Genomic DNA, 16353 nt, shown 5'->3' with positions numbered 1-16353 from the left:
CATGAGTCAAGGAACAAGATCCCAAATTACTTGTAAATATCTGCTCTATAATAATTACACAATAATTTAAAAATGGACAGTGTAGATATTTCTCTAATAATTTCAAAATCTTTTTAAGAGAGCTTTTGATTATTTTCTCTCCTTATTCACTAGCATACCTATTGCTTTTGAAGTTTGGTTGAGAATCTTTGTTGGGGGCATTTGATGTTCCAATTTTAAAAGCATCCACTCTCACTCATTTCTTTACTTTGAAAATCATTTTGTGAGAGTTTGCATAAAGTTTCTCCCATATATTTTCTTGATAAATTTTTTTTTTGGGAAAACTTTTGTAGCTGATGAATCTTTGCACATCCATTACAAGATTCAAAAGCTCACTTGTTCTTTATTGCAAAAATCATTTTTGAGAAAAACTTCGAGTTTCTCCTACACTTCTTTGACATATAATTTTGGGAGAAAATCTTTAAGCAAGTTAAGAGTACCTTGAGCATTTTTTTCATATATACATATTTGCTTGAAAGGTCTCTCAAACTTTAATTTTGAAAAAGTTATTTTTTCACACTTTTAACTTTATTTGAAAAATCCTTTCGAGTGAAAAAGAATTCACATACTCACTTTGAGCTTTTAATTCATATCATACGTGAGTGTATATAGAGCTTCATTGTGTACACATCTACTTATTTAGAAGCAATTTGTTTGTACAAAAATTTTATATTTGTTGTATTCCAAGAGTGGCCTGAAGAGAGAGACTCGCCCTCTTAAGAGTCCCGGATTGGCTCAAACCTGGTTAGGAAAGCTAGGATTTGCATCTTCTTGTAAAGTGTGCACGAGATTGGTTCAGACCCAGTTAGGAGAACTAGGAGTACCGTCCTGTAAGGTGTTGTTATAGGTTGGGCTCGGCCTTATAATGTGAGCTGGGGTATTCCTCGCCCCGTAAGGAGGGGGTGTAATCGATGATGCTCCACCCGTTAAGTGAGCATTAACAGAATCCTCTTGGTCGTGAGCTTGAGGCGAGAATGTAGACAGTATTGGCCGAACCTCGATAACAAATATCGTGTTGCTCTTTCTCTTCCCTATGCTATTTAATTTTTGCACTTAAATTTACGCACTTGAATGTTTATATTTTAACTATTGTGAATGTTTAAGAAATACTGAGATTGCCTTACTTGTTTCATATTTCTGCTTAGTTAAATTTTATTAAGTTTTAGGATTGCATAAAAAGACCCTAGGTTGTGTTTTACTGGCTGTGGATTAAATTGAATAATCTTGACCTAGGTAAAAAAAAATTTATACCCAATTCACCCTGCCTCTTGGGATTACACCAATTCTATCAACACATGTAATCATTTCAAGCACAAGTTCTTATACCTTGGGAGTTACATAGATTAATTACCAAGCAATTAGGCACATAATTGTGCATAATTCGTGGTCACAAATTGAATTTGCATGAAAATTTCATGTACTCAAGGAATGCATCGACGCATAACCCTAAATAGGGGTGGCAAAACGGGTTCACGAGTCAGATTCAGGTGGGTCGTAGACGGGTCGAGTCATAAACAGGTCGAGTCATAAACAAGTTGAAGTTAAACGGGTCATAACCATGTAAACCCTAACCTGTCTGTTTAATAAACAGGCAAGTTACGAGTTACCCGTTTAAAAAAATAATTTAATTATTTTAAATTTCTTTTAAAAAATTATCAAATTAAGAACACTAGAACAAATAAGATCTTTCAATTAGTCTCTCTCGGTTGAACAAGCCCATTAGAGTACGATTCTAAGCTGGATAAAGAAGCAAGGTTCACATCACTTCAAGTGATAGTACCTAGCCAAGCCAGTTAAGATCAAGAACACTAGAGAAGAGGTTCCCATTTGCATTAAGAGATGATGAGCAAAGAATTGTTGAGAATAGATCGTAGTGGAAAGGAGGGGTGCTTGATTTTTGGGATGATATTTCTCTAGCGTATCTTTCATTGTTCTGTAGTTTTCGTGCTTTTGGTTGGAACATGGACACCGGAGGTGCTGATGCTGAGTAGGAGCAGGAGCAGAGGACCAAAGGTGTTGGGCTATGGAGTGAAGACTCGAAATCGAGGCCAAAGTCATCTAAGTTTCCCATCGGAGTCACCAGAGGCACTGAGTAGGAGCTGAAGTAGAGGATCAGAGGTGCTGGGCTATGGAGCGATGACTCCAAGTCAAGGAGCTGGATCATTTGGGGGAGGTAGCCGCGGCGAGGAAGAATTAGGATTTAGGGTTTTCTCATTTTAGGTTATTGAACATAAGACAAATAAACGGGTCACCTGACAGGTGACCCGACCCAAATCCAGGTTGACCTGTTTATAAACAGGTCGGGTCATGGGTTGACCTGTTTATAAATGGGTTGACTTTTATAAACCTTAACCCATTTTAAATGGACAGGTCACGGGTGACCCATCGGGTTCCGACCTGTTTTGCCACCCATAACCCTAAATAATACTATAACATACCTTAGGATACCAATTAGCTTGTAGGATTAACACTCTTATATGCCTAGTTAATTACAAATAGTAATAACAAAATTACATATTGAAATGTAACAAAAAGAAACAAAATAGTAAATAAAAACAAAACAGTATTGGTAAATAGACATTGAAATAACACCGTAATGGCACTTGTGAGAAACAAAACGTACAAGAAAAAAAAAAAAGCAATGATAAATGCATGTTGAAATAACACCCTAATGGCTTTGCAAGAATGTATTTTTCATTTTTAGCAATTCATGTGTGAGAAAATACTAAGGAGGAGGCCTTGCATTAAAGAACCACTAGATGGGGTTGTGAAGATTAAGGGCTACACTACTAGGGCATGAGATATATGTTGGGAAAAATAGTGAAATAATTGAATGTGAACAAAATACTTACACAACCTTTCTCATCTTGCACAAATAAAATAGAGCAATAGGTTAGAGATATAATCAATCTAAATTCAAAATTTAGAATTTAACATAGCAATGCAACAATTTAATCACCAAATAAATCGAATGAATAATTGATAAGTAAAATAAAGCAATAAAACACCCAAAAATGAGAGATCAAGAAATCATGTGAAAAATCCCAAATCAAAGAAAAACCATGAGATCTTCGGTACAGGACAAATCCACTAAATATAAAAATAAAAAAATAAAAATAAAAAATAAAAAATAAAAAATACAAGGATCCACAAGCAATATGAGTCTATCTCAGAAAAAAAATAAAAATACAGAGAGAATACCATGATCAAAGTTGATTAGGTCGAAACCCTTGTCTTCCCAATCGCACACTTAAAATTTCAAGCAAATTAGAGTCCATTTTGTCATTTCATCAAGTATCCAAGTGAGTTTTCTTCTTCCTGCTTCTCCTTTTCCTCTCTCTACTGCTAGCCCCATTTTTATTTATTTATTTTTTCCTCCATCTTTCACCAAAGACACACACACACACACACACCCCAACTACCTTTTATGTATTTATTATTTATTATTTATTTGCAAAATTGCACCCTCCTCTTAATAGTCACATGAGGAGAGATAACCCTCCTCTTAATGCCACATGTCTCTGAGACAGTCAAAACAACTTGGAAGGGGCTACTTAGATTTGGGAACTATTGTCACATGCCTTTTGAGATAGTCAAAACAACTTGAAAGCGACTACTCGGATTTGGGAACTAATGTCACATGCCTCTGAGATAGCCAAAATAACTTGGAAGCGACTACTCAGATTTGGGAACTACTACCACATGCCTCTGAGATAGCCAAAACAACTTGAAAATGACTATTCATATTTGGTAATTATTGCCAGATGTATTTAAGATAGCCAAAACAACTTGAAAGTGAATACTTAGATTTAGGAACTATTGTCACATGCCTCTGAAATAGTTAATACGACTTGGAAACGATTACTCAAATTTGGGAACTAATGTCATATGCCTTCAAGATAGCTAAAACAACTTGGAGGCGACTACTCGGATTTGGGAACTAATGTACCAAGTTTCCGAAGTAGACAGAACAACTTGGAAGCAATAACTGCTCGGATTTGGGAACTGTTGACTCTATGAGTCTGATCCCATTTTGATTATGACAAAATCAATGTTTCTCACCTGTTCACTGAGCTTCTTGAAGAGGTTCATCCTTAGCATGCACTAATGGTAGGAACTTAAGGAGGCCATACACACTGCAAAAATCATGCTTCATATACATTCATTTGAAGAAGCAAAAGAATGAATAGCTATTTGATATTGTATTTACATTCATTTTTTACTTGGTATGTCACATAATATGGTTTGTAATAATTGCATCACATGCATGATAGGATTATATGCTCAAGACAGTTGATTGACCTTAAGGATCACCCTTCGGTCGACCGACACTAGATTTTTAGGGTATATGCTCAAAGGCCTTAGATCGACCATTGCACCCATAATTTTGCATGAAAAGGTTGTCTATTGTCTTAGAATTATGTATCATGTGAATAGGTACAATCTTATAAGAAGAAAAGAACTGAATGCCCAAACTAGCATGTTTGGTCGACCGAACCCTAATATTTAGGGCCTTTTGATCGACCGAACCTCCCCAGGGTCAACATTTTGATCCTTCGATCAACCAACCATAAATTGTACAGCGATGCCTTGGTCGACCGAATAGACACGTCGGAGATCCCAACCGCCTAGTCATTAAACATTTAGAAGAAAATTTGGCTGGTCGACCGAACACCCAAGTTCGGTCGACCGAACCTCGGAGGTTCTGAAAATCGCCTTTGATTGGTTAACCATATTCCCAGTTCAAATTCATCTTGGTCGACCGAACTGAGCACCCCGGTCGACTGAACCATAAAAATGGTCACTGACCTTCTCGGGTTACTTGGATTTTACTAAGGTTAAACAAGGTTAAAATCCTTAAACTCATTTAAAGCATTTTTAATAATTCCCTATAAGTCCACAACGGTCATAAAATTGGCGAAGTCTATATATAGGGCTTCATCTACAAAGATTAAGAGAGATTAGCAAACTCAATTAGCCAAAAATCCTCTCAAATCTTAAGTGCTCATTCATTCTATATAAAGCTCATACACTCTCTATTTTGCTATTCCCTTGATAGATCAAGTCTCTAAGAGTGTTCTTGAGTGATTTTAGTAGCTAAGACTCTCCATACTCTATATTGATTGATTATTTTTTTGAGAGCTCTTGTTAAGGGTTTTCCCCCGATTTAAATAAGAAATCTTTGAGTGGGAATACCCTTGTACCTAGTGAGTCTTTGCATCTTGATTGCAAGACTCATCAAGCTTGTGGATTTTGATTTGCAAAATATTTTTTACACAAGCTTACACATTTTCAAATATCTCTTGAGCTATGTCCTTTCAAAATCTTATATGAGATATTTTGAATAGCATTGTTGAAACACTTTGAAACTTGTGGTGATTGATTTACATTGATTTTTTGTTTCAAAGTTTTCTTGGAAATACACTCTAAATCTTAATTGTAGATTTACATTAGATTGAGTGTTTAGCACAATATTAAGGACTAAGCATATTTACTATCATCTGTGCTTGCATTTTTATCTGGACTGTATTGTGCTACATATCTGCTTGTTGAGAAGCATATTTCCGTGTACGTAAAATTTATTATTTGTTGTATTCTAGGCATGGGCTTAAAAGGGAGACTAGCCCTATTGAATAGTCTCAGATTGGTTTACACCCGATTAGGAAAGCTAGGTGCACCATCCTGGTAAGGTGTGTTTGTAAGTTGAGGTCAACCCCGTTAATTGACCTGGTTGTAACCGGTGCCACTCCACCTATGAAGTGAGCTTATAGTGGAATCCTTGTGTTGGTGAGCCAAGGCGGGGACATAGCTACATTTGCTGAACCTCAATAACATATTCGGTGTTACTTTTACATCTTCTACTTTTTATTCTTTATGGTGCTTGATTTAATTTCCGTGTTGGATATACTGCATATCTGATTGACACTTTATCATATTTGGTTAAGAGATACTGAAATTATGTTGTATGTACTGAAAATTGATTAGTATTTCATAGCTGCAATTTCTTACATACTTAGATTGCCCCTAGGTTGCGTAAACTATTGCTCGACTAGTTGACCTAGGAAGAAATTTTTTAAATCTCCAATTTACCCCTCCCTCCTCTTGGGATTGCACTAAAGCTATCAGGAACTAATGTCTTAAGTATCTAAAGTAGATAGAACAATTTGGAAGTGACTACTTAGATTTGAGAAGTAATGCCCCAAAATCTGAACTAGACAGAACAATTTGGAAGTGACTACTCGAATTTGGGAACTAATGCCCCAAATTCAAGTAGCTATGACCACCAGTATGGTAACCAAAAGTGGCACTGGGGTTTTACCATTTCGAATATGAATTTTTCATGATTATCAGTGGAATTGGATCTATCACATGTCTTACCACCAATTATGGGAAAAGCTCTGCATATGACATTGGGATGCATTGAATTTCTTTCATTACTCTTATTTCTTCACTATTTTGCCTTGTCTAGACAGCAACGGGTGATGCAAAACTAACAAGGTGGAATACAGGTTGCGAGGCTATATTGCATATCACTTCTTTATATTTTTGGTTCTTTATTCTAGATGATTGTCCCTCTACCTTCCATACTTTGCTTTCTCTCTTCTTTTATCTATTTCTCTTGGATCCTTGCTTGGATCCTACCTCTGAGATCTTCCCATCACAAATAGTAGCCTCTATTCTTTCCCTTACCTTTTCCACTTCTATAACATTAGAAAATGTATCCTAAACTATCTAAAAAGCAAGGTGTAGTCCCAAGAGGGAGGTTGAATTGGATTTCAAAATTTTCTTTTAATTCCTTTGGAGACTTCTTTTTTATTTATTTATCAAATTTAGACTTGTTTGTTTAAATTACCAATCACACAAGAACTTAGTTCTTTTAATCCACAATACTATTGATTAACCAAACAAGTAAGTAATTAATCAACCAAACCAATCAATAAAGCATAATATTCAAACCAAGCAATCATAAAACATTCAATCAAGATATACGTTGCAACTTAATAAAAATTCTTAGCCATTTAACTTTGTGTGCAGCCTTATTATTAATGCAATCCCTTTGATAATGGATTGGCTTTCTCAATCAATACAATATTCACACTCTTCCCAAAATTCATAATTCAAATAAATTAGTTAATTTATATTTGGGTGTTTAACCAAGTAACATACTCCCTTATGGTTTCTGCAAAATATGGTTTAACCAACGTACTCTCTTTCAGTTTCTGCAACCCAAATCAAAATTAGACTTTAAGTTTACTTCATTTCCAAATATATGTAGTATATATAATTACCAATTAAACCATCCATGCAATTTATATGTGCTAAAAATAAAGAGTAAGGGAAAGAGAGAGTGAGATCGAAATTTTTACAAGGTTTGGCTTATAACCAGCCTACATCTTCGCCTTTGGAAAACCACCAAAGCATTTACTAAAATCAGTTCCTTTACCGGGTGGAACAACACTGATTACACACTCCTTCAGTAGGCTAAAGCCCACCTCTCCAAACAATGTACCCTCGTTCGGTCATTCCTTCAATTAGGCTAAAGCCCGCCTCTCTACGCAATATCCCCTTACTTAGCCAACGATCCAAATAACCTTGAACCGTCAATATCTACAAGAGATACAACAAATAAATGTGTACAAATAATGCTGACATAAAGAGCTGATTAGTACAATTTTGAAACTAATATACTTCAATTCAAAATATCAAAGGAATGAAACAAGAAGCTCAATGTAAATATCATCGGTTTACTTTTCTTTGATAAGGATCAAGAGCTTAAATCATATGCTTCAGAGAAGATGTAAAAAGCTCATAGATTTCTCAAGAAATTTGCAACAATTCAGAGCTTAAAGCAGATAGCAAGATAGCTTTGAGTGAGAGAGCTTTTGAAAGATTGTTCAATGTTTGTTATATATGTGAAGATCACAAAAACATGTATTTATAGGCTTGAAATCCTTCTTAAACATGCTGCCCAAGTTTACTTGGAGTGCCCCCCAAGTTTCTAAAAAGATTAGGGCGCAAGTAAATTAAATTTGAAATTAAGAAGTTTGAAAAATCTGCCCGTTGCCGTACTTCGGTTGCCTGAAGTGCAACCTCAGTCGCCTAAAGTGGGTTCAGGAGCCTAAAGATACAGGGTTAGGTGCCTAAAGACACACTACCTATTTTAAATTGATTCAACAAAATCTTCAGTCGCCTGAGGATAGAACCTCAGTCGCCTGAATAGTAAAGAATCAGTTTTCTTCTCTCTTTTTCAAAGATATTTGGCTTTGTTGCTTTCTTACTTTTGAAAAATAATTTTTGGGGTTTTAAAAATAAAGTCTCTATGTCCATTTATATCCCCTAATGAGTCTCAATTCATTCACAATGACATTTTTACCTTTGAAGCACTTACATGAAGATTTCCTAAAAATATAAACATTTCTTGTTCTTTGAAAACTTCATGGTTATCTTTGACCTTTGAGTTCATTCCATCTTCAACTGTCTTTGACCTTCCCTTTTTGATCACTTCGTGATACATCACACACCTTTAAGCTTGTTGGTGATCCTTCGAAGCTTTGTTGGTTTTGGATTTTTACGTTTCCTAAAAATATCATTACTTGAACACACAATGACATCAAACATTTCCTTCATTTGTTACCATCAAAACAAAATGTGAAAGCCTTTTGTTAGGCTAACACTATCCATTTGAGATAACCATCTACTAGAATATGTTGGAATTGGTGTGATCCCAACAGGGGGGGTGAATTTGGCTAAATTAAGCATTTCGCTAATTCACCACAAATCATATCCCATCCAATATACACGCGTGTATGTAAAATAATAAAACGATAAAGGAAGACATACACGTGTGCAGTATATCTTATTTAAATAAAATATGTGTATGCAAATAATTCTGACATCAAATTGACATTCATTCACATGCTCAAATTAAAGTGTAGGAATTTAAATAAGAAAGAGAGAGAGAGTGACACAGAGATTTGTTATCGAGGTTTGGCCAAATCAACCTACGTCCCCGCCTTGGGCATACCCCATAAGGATTCTACTATCCCTTCTCACTTAAATAGGTGGAGCGGAAGTAATTTACATCCTCTCCTTATGGGGCGAGGAAAAACCCCAATTCAATTTTTAGGCTGAACAGAACCGGTCTCACTTATGGGGCTGAGACTCTCAAGTTCAATTTTCGGGCTGAACCGAACCAGTCTCACTTACCGGGCTGAGACTCCCCAGTTCAATTAATTGGATGAACCCAATCGGTACAATAAAAATACTTTTGTACATGAAAATGCTTCTGAAAAATATAAGTAGAAATGTATACATTTAAGCTCAAATGTACTCTCAAATGATATACAATAACGCTCAGTAGAGTAAGTGTGTAAAACAAATATTCTAATCTTTGATGAAAGACATATATGATAAAATGCATCAAAGATTTGAACCCTAATAAAATACTTCTCCAAAAAATTATTTTCAGTACTAAGTAGGATAACCTAGGGTTTTGTTTTGAAATAGTTTTTGCACAACTAAAATTTATAGGAAAATGAGTATTATGTTCTCCAACAAAGATTTATGCACATGAAAAATATTTGGAGAATCTAAGAGTTAAGCTCAAAGATATTTGTGCTATGAATACAAAAACAAATGCCCAAACAAAATACTCTCTTAAAAATGATTTGCAAAAAAAAAATGAAAGAGAGTTTGGAGAGTATGAAAAATTTGACCCCAAAATGATTTTTCAAGTATTAGAGTATGTGGGGGGAACTTTGATTAGGAAAAAGATTTGAGGGAAAAGTTAGGCTAATCAAAGTTGCTAATCTTGGCTTATGAAGGGGTATATATGGAGAGGGGGAATTTTTTTGACTATTGGGGACACATTGGGTATTATTAGAAATGTTTAATTAAATTTTAAACTCGTTTTAGCATTTAAAAATATCCCAACCCAATAGTTTCAGTCAATCGAGCTACAGGTTTGGTCGCTCGAACACTCACAAAACAAAAAGCACGTTTTAAACATTCAGGTGCTTGAAATTATGTTCGTTTGGATGAACAAGGTGATTTTTCAAAATGTCCAAGGTTTGGTCCCTTGAAATAAAGTTCAGCCTATCGAACTACCAAGTTCGGTCACCCGAGGTGAAAATGAACTACAAGTTCGGGCGCTCGAGGACGTTGGAAAAAGAAAGGGTATGAGTTCGGTCAACCGTGGACACTCAAGTCATTTGAGTTTGGTCACCCAAAGTCAGGTCAACTATTTGACTAGCCAGCAGTTCGATCGATTGAGGCAACTTGACTTGCCTAGTTCGATTGCCCGAAGCCCTTTCAATTTTTAACCTAGGTTATATTTTACCCCTGTTATTTTCCTTAAGTGAAGTGCAGGGTCCTAGGGTCTCTCTAAGGTCTAAGCATTTTAATTTACCCTAAAAACTTGGCATCAGTCGACCAAAGTCAGCTCTAAGGTCTGTCTACGATTTTGTTTGAGCATTCAAAACGTATCATGCAAGATACATGCATTTATTACAAACCAAAATATAAAAAGCTAAATGCATATACAAATAAAATCAAAATGCCTTCTTCTTGATCTTCTTTGCTCTTTAATCTTCATGGAAAACCCTAATCATATGAGCTTTATGCATCTTTGGCTTCCATTCTCAGTCCCCTTATGTGTGTGTTGAATTATAACCTATTCAATCACTAGATACACATAAAAGTAACTTACGGTTTGTCATTATCAAAACCAGGGATCAAACTAAAAAAGCCAACATAATATTTATGAAAATTGAAAAAAATTCACTAATAGTGAGAGGATGTTGCACCAGTGCAACTGCTTGCAACTGCTTCCTTCCATTTATCTGTATATTCTTTGAAGCTTTTGCTAGCCTTCTTCCAAAAGTTCCGTAAAGTTTTCCTATTAAGGGACACTTTTGGGACAGACTTATATTAGGTGAGGAAGATATTAATGATATCAAATCATGTCCTAATTTGAGTTTTGTCTAACTTCTCCACCAATGCAATGGTGCCCCAATTAAATTATCTTTAAAGGATTAGATAAGAAACCTATTGTTTGGACTATATGCAGCTATCTTAGTGGAGAACACTATTACATGTGTAGTGGGGCATTGTCTCCTATCAAACTTATCAAAGTCTAGGAATTGGAGTGCATGTGGGGTTGCCATAGGAGTATAGATTAAATGTACTGACATACCCAAATTGGCTTGTTTTCTTAGCAGGGTGAGTCCTCTTCCCATTCAATTCCTCCTTTTGATTCATCTTTGCTCCTCTGAACGACAGTTTTATCTAATCTTGACCCTCATATTTCACTGAGGTCATCATTGAGACCTGGTGCTCATGGCTCCCTTTGGGATGAATATACCCCACCTGATGGCTCATGGATTCAAGTGCGTAAGATTGAGCATCGAATCAATATCTAGTGATGGAATGCATTACAAAGGAAGGTGGAGCCTTCAAGGATGCAAACTTCTGTGATAATAATGGGCCTTGACCCTAGAATGTCTCTGATTTTATTGGATCAATCCGCATCCCTTTCTCTATGTTCATTATTACTAGCACCTCCATTAGTTTACCCATCTATTCCTTAAGGATCTTGAGGTCTTAATTAGCCTCTTTCTGATTCTGCTCTATTTTAGCTAGGTTATCTTCAATATAGTTTTCTATGATCTTTACTAAGTATTATCCAATGATGAGGAATGACTTAATTGGCCAATATTAGAGGCAAACTAAACCTTCTATAGGAGAAATGAGGAATGGGATGATCATGCATGCAAATGATAGATGCATGAAATGCATGTGAAAGTACCCAGATTCTAAAACAAAGGTAAGTTGATTCCTAGAAAATGAAGATCCTAATGATAAAATGAGATGCACTCACAAATGCAACCTCCTAGAAAGCTTGGTAAGAGCTATAATTCTTCTATGCATATGAATGATCACACAAGTGGGTGAATAAATGCCTGAATGACTTCATGCAGAACAATTAAAAATTAAATGAGTATGCTTGCATGTTTCATGAATGAAGGAAATATCTTCACATGACATGAGGGAGAAATGTTGAGGAAGCAAAGGATCGGATAGGGGTCAGGGGTCCATTTTAGCCCCTAGGTGGACAAATGGACAAAAGGTCACACTTTGACTATGTTTTCCTAAGAATGAACGACATTAAGGGGATGCATGATGCCAAATGATATAGCTAGGTACAAGAATAAAATGAAGGATGTTTATCCACTCAGTGAATAGGTGGTTATAAGCTTCTAAGTAGAACCTTGAGGCACTAAGGAGATTTCTTGAATTGAGACTCCCTTGCAGGGTGATGATAGAGCATTTCTTGAATGGATGCTACCCAAAATGTATATCACAAAATGGACAAGTATGTAAAGGCCCTTACACCAAAAGGACACACAGTGACATGATCAAATGGGAGCAAAGGGATAAATTCGCTCGCATTAAGGGAAAGGATACCCTAATGAAGGAATCACTTGGGGAAATGAAAGGATTACCCTAAGATTGAAAGTGAATCCCTACCTAGAATTTTTAATAGACAACATGAATGAAAACACTTGTATGGATTGATAAGCAACCAAGAAAGAAACAAACCTTGGAAGACTAAGTTTTGGACCTTATTCAAGGTGATGGGATGAAATGTAGGAAAAATGGCTATTCCTGAGTTATTAAAAATTTTAATAAAGAGGGAAGAAACATGCACAATAATTTAGACAAAAACAAATGGTAGAAACTATACAACAATGAACAACAATGATAAACTATACAAAGGGTTTTGGTATGAAGGAGGTTTTGTCCCAAACCCATGTGGGTTTATTGATTATGAGTATTCTGTGAGGCTCTATCCTAGGGAAAGAGATATGATTTTGGTTTCTGAAGTTTAGGCTATATTCATATGGACAAAAGGTCCCCAAAATTTTTTCCATCGTTCCCTAGTGCAGGTTTAGAGAAGATACAAACTGAGCGAAGTAATTCGAGCACCCTTGAAGATTCATGCCTCACGAGAGCTAATTCTACTATAATCCTATCTACTCCTAGGAAGGTGACGCCTAGGTATAAGGCTTTTGGAAGTGTGTACTCATCGAACGTTGAGATCCTGAACCCATATTTTACCTTCATGGGGTTCTTGCTCAACCTACAAAGAAAGAACAAAAAGGGGGTTATAAAGAGATTGAGAAATTAGAGAAGTGAAAGAATATAGAGAAAGGTCAGAGAAGTTGATATATTAAAGAGAAAGAAAATAAGAGATTTTGGGAGGAAGGGGTTGTTACTTGGGGTATTGCAAAAGGTGGAAAAGGCCAAAATAGGCCGCTGGTAGCCGTGGTAACACAATGAGTAAAAGGGAGAGTAAAGATATAAGAAAGAGAGAAGGAGAAGAAGAGAGAAGAGAGGAAGAGAGATAAAAAATAGGAGCATTGAGAGAGAGAAAGAAAGATCAAGGATAAAAGATAAGAAAGAGGGGAGAGAGAGAGAGAGAGAGAGAGAGAGAGAGAGAGGGGAAAGGGGATAGAAAGTAGAGGGATGAGAGAGAGATAGAGGAGAGAGAAAGAAGATGCAAGAGAGAGCTGAGAGATGAGAGAGAAAGAGAAAGAACTAAAAGATGAGAGGGGAAGAGAGAGAGAGGGAGAGAGAGAGAGAGAGAGGAGAGAGAGAGAGAGAGAGAGAGAGAGAGACTTAAAGAGAGATAAAGAGTAGAGAGAGAGAAGAAAAATCTTGAAAATTCTAGAAAAATTTCTAAAAAATAGGGATTATTTTGGAGATATTCAAATTTGATGCATTTGCATGATCATTTGACTTGTTTAATATTTATATGCATCATATTGTGTATGTGTGTACATGTTTATGGCCTGATAATAAAATAAAGGGTAAAGAGGTGTTTTAGATCTCACCTATATTAGTTCTGAGGGGATTTTATCTACTAAGACCTCCTCCTTTGGAGGTTTTATTTGATATTCTTAAATCGCACTCGTTTATGCATTTCCTTTTAAAATTTCAATGTTAATTTTGCTGTTTAGGAGTTAATTAAGGATCATCTGATACAATTTGAGATAATTCATTGTTGATTAGGTATCATTCATATATACAGGTGCATAGGGGATGCTAATACCTTACTCTCACATAATTGTACTCCAAAACCCAATTCTAGAAAGAGCAGACTAAGACTACTAGTTTCTAAGTCAATAATAAGCTAGTGGCGACCTAATCAATGAAGAGTAATTAGGTGAACTAACCGCACCTAGGTCAATAATGGGCTAGCTAGTGGCAATGCCATCAAACATTCAATAAAACTATATCTTTCACCCCTTCTAGGACGCTGCGACACATAGTTCAATTAACCAAACCGCACTCTCCTCCTTAGAACCATTAATTGAATCAAAGTTTTGCTTCATAAAAAAAATGTGAACTAAAGCCAAAATTTTTTAGCTTTTTGCCTAGTAAACTGTGGTTAAAAGAACCAAATAGTTGAATGCAATTCAAAATTTCAAAGTCACTACAAAAGAATTTTTTTTTTTTTTCACCTTTAAAATCAACATGTAAATTTTTAAATTCAAGCATTAAAATTCAATTACAGATAAGAAGTCAGATTTATAAACTTTAAATTAACATGTTACATAAGCTTAAAAACACCCACCCATGAATTGAACATAATGCAAACTCATAATTCAAGTTCTAATTTAAAAAAAAAAAAAAAAAACATAAAACTAACTAATGCAAGTCCTAATTAAATTGTTATTGAAAAAAAATTTTTTATTTAAATCATGGATATATTTTGGTTTGGTTCTGTTAACCATAGTTGCTGAATGCACTGAATCGAAATCAAGCTATTAACTAGAAAAATTAAAAACTTCAAATCAGGATCGAATAAAAAAAATGGCTAACCAATTTTTTTGTTCTTTTTCATTTGGTTTTGCTGTTTGGTAGGGTTAACTTGAACATTGAAGAAGGCCCCCAAAGTCCCCAAGCTAAGGATTTCCCAAAAGGAATATTTTGAAGCCACTTATTATTTAATTTATTAAGTGATAAACTAGATAAATTTTGAAAATCAGTTGTATTATTTAGGTTACTGAACAATTTTCATTCATGAGATCTTACAATTTAATGAGTGTTTTTATCAATAAAGTTAATTATATAATTTATCGTGATCTAATTTGTTGAAGCATTAAATTACTAAAATATGATTTGTTAAGATTAGCAATAATATTTTATTATTGATAATAGTAATAATAATTTATAATTAATTTTTAAAAATTCAATATATTAACTGTGAGGAAATAGGATAATCAGTCAAGCACAAAGCAACATTTGTCAACAAATACAGCTTTTTCAAATGCAAAAGAGTAGCAGAAGAAGAATAGGAAAATAGCTGAAAAGCAACCCTAGTTGCCAAGTCCTTCCTATTTTTAATAGTTCCATGTTGCATAGAGAAATTTGAATATTTTTAAATCCTAGAGCATCTCAATCAAATATTCAAGACAATATGCTTTGCTATCACATGCCTTAATAAAAGTCATATTTATCTATATAATTTAATTATATACTTTGTAAGACAAATAAAAATATAATAAATTAAGAATACTAATAATACTTTTATTATTATATATAAATTTTAATAATATTTGAGAGGGGTCTCCCTTCAATGGTAACATTTTTTCTCAAGAATCTATCTTGAAAATTTATGCAAAAGTTCTTAAATAGGAGTTTTAAAAAATATTGTTGGATATGTGGCTCATATTGAGTGGAATACATGCAAAGGGAAAGTATTGTGAATCAAAGAATAAGGAAGTAGGTTGCAAGAAGAAACGATCGACTATTTGATCGACGGTTTACCCTTAGGAGATAATTATCGGCAGTTTCCCTTAAATGTTGACGATTTCAATCTATAGATTTAGCCATGGTATCAAATAGTCAACATTTTCTTCCTCCTACTCGACTATTTGATCGATGGTTTACCCTCAAGAAATAGTCATCGACAGTTTCCCTGAAATGTTGACAGTTTCAATCTATAGATTTAGCCTCGGTATTAAACAGTCCATGGTTGTGTTGACATCGTCGATAATATTGTTTGGCGCTAAACTTGGATTCTGAATTGGGAAGATCAGTAGATTTGAGGATTTGGAGAATTTTCCTTCGGAATTTACTACAAAAGTATTTTAGATACTTTGTAAGCATTCTGTATGCATAGGGTTAGCATATAAACATTATTTTGCAACCCTTGTTTGTTACGATAGTGAAAAAAATTAGCCACTTGCTCCTGTTGACGTAGGCACGTTGCTGAACCACGTAAATTCTTGTGTTTTATTATTTGCT

Source organism: Malania oleifera, chromosome 6 (assembly GCF_029873635.1).
Source record: "Malania oleifera isolate guangnan ecotype guangnan chromosome 6, ASM2987363v1, whole genome shotgun sequence".
Taxonomy (NCBI): domain Eukaryota; kingdom Viridiplantae; phylum Streptophyta; class Magnoliopsida; order Santalales; family Ximeniaceae; genus Malania; species Malania oleifera.
The sequence above is the reverse complement of the archived record's forward strand: the minus strand, read 5'-3'. Positions refer to the sequence as shown.